Raw genomic sequence first — 1931 nt, 5'->3', positions numbered from 1 at the left:
AGGCAGAAAGTGGAGACGAAAGCAGACGATAGAGCATTTTTAGAGAGCAAAAGGATGTGAAAGGGGAACATTTTCGAGAAGACAATTTTCCGTCGCTATCCGGATTCGAACCCGGGACCTACTGAATGTGAGGCAGACACCTTAACCTCTAGACCACGAGACCCCCCCCCCCCCCGTGTGTGTTATTGTGTGTGTTTGTGTGTGTGTGTGTGCGTGTGTATGTGTGTGTGTGTGTGTGTGTGTGTGTGTGTGTGCGTGCGTGTGCGTGTGTGTGTACAAAGTTCTCTGGGCGTCTTTAGCGCAATGGCAATGGTACATTAGACAATTAAACCCTAAGGAAAACATGGCTAAGGAATTCCAAGCATGCCATGAGGTTGAACCACGTATAAAAACAGTCTCCTTTTGAACACTGCCAGCCGCCGTGTAGAGAGTGGACATGTTAATGGCGTCGGTAGTCTAGTGGTTAGTTTTTAGTTTTAGTAGAGGTTTTACGGCGCTCGCAACTGCATAAGGTCATATGAGCGCCAGAAGATTAGAGGTGTTACAAGAGAGTTACAAAGATAAAAAAGAAGAAGGGGAGATAAAGGCGATAGATGTTTCATAGGAAAGAAGAAGCAAACCACACCAGAGCACCCGCCAACCACCCCTAGTGGTTAGGCTACCGGACTCGTAATCCTGAGGTTGCGGGTTCGGGGGTTCGAGCCACGGGCCCGACGTTGTGTCCTTGGGAAAGGCACCTTACACGAATTTTCCTCACTTCACCCAGGTGGGAATGGGTACCCGGCCATAGACAGCAAAAGATCTTGTCAGTATGTTAGTGTTTTACCGCCTGTAAATGGCTGCTTGCACTGTATACTTCCCAGAAAGTTGAGTTGTTTCAGAATGTTCTCAGGTCTGCTGGGGTAATAGTATAGATTGTGAAGCGCATATAGTTTGCTGTTGGGCGGGGTTTGCGCTATACAAATTCTATCTATCTATCTATCTATCTATCTATCTATCTATCTATCTATCTATCTATCTATCTATCTATCTATCTATCTATCTATCTATCTATCTATCTATCTATCTATCTATCTATTATTATTACTACTATTATTATTATTATTATTATTATTATTATTATTATTATTATTATTATTATTATTATTATTATTATTATTATTATTATTATTATTATTATTATTATTATTATTATTATTATCAATGAAAACAGCAAGGTACTGGCCAGGGTGTAGGTGCCTTTACTTTGTTCTGATCACATGTCTGTGGATATCATCGATACGTAGGATTGTACCGACGGCGCCTACAAAACTGAAATCTGCTTGCAGTTCAAGTTAAAGAAAGTTTGATATTGCAGAACGACAGATGTTGGATAGGAGAGAAGGAGCAAAACATACCAGAGCACTCACCAACCACCCACACTTTAGATAGTGATTAAGAAAGCGAATTCCTTCGTTCTTAGATGATTTCTTCTCTAGACGGCTAATGCATTTCTGTAGCCTTTGGTTTAAAAACAAACTGAAAAATAAAGGCAGTCAATTAGAGAAATAAGAGTAAGTCTCAGCTTAGGGTTCTGTTGTTGTTGTTATTGCTGTTGTTGTTGTTGTTGTGTGTGTGTTTGTGTGGTAGCCTATCCGTTCGAAATGTTTGGAGCCCCGAAGAGCGTGCTCTTCGCCAGGGCCACCGCCTCCCTTGGGTAGCGGGTGAGGCAGTCCAACCTCCCTGAACCACTCCCCCCCCCCTCCCCCCCCTGTAAGGGGAGCCGACCAGAGGATTAAAGGGGGAGTTTTGTCTAAAGGTATTAGAAAATTGGGGGAACCTCGATAGAGAAATGGAATGGAGATGCAAAAAAGATAAGCAGAATAGTAGGTGTGAACAGAAGCAAAAAAAGAAATACCTGGGTGTGTTGTATGCAGTAGAGGTGTATAGCC

The sequence above is a fragment of the Aplysia californica genome, unplaced genomic scaffold (assembly GCF_000002075.1).
Source record: "Aplysia californica isolate F4 #8 unplaced genomic scaffold, AplCal3.0 scaffold00047, whole genome shotgun sequence".
In the NCBI taxonomy this organism is placed as follows: Eukaryota; Metazoa; Mollusca; class Gastropoda; order Aplysiida; family Aplysiidae; genus Aplysia; species Aplysia californica.
This window is presented reverse-complemented; position numbering follows the sequence as displayed.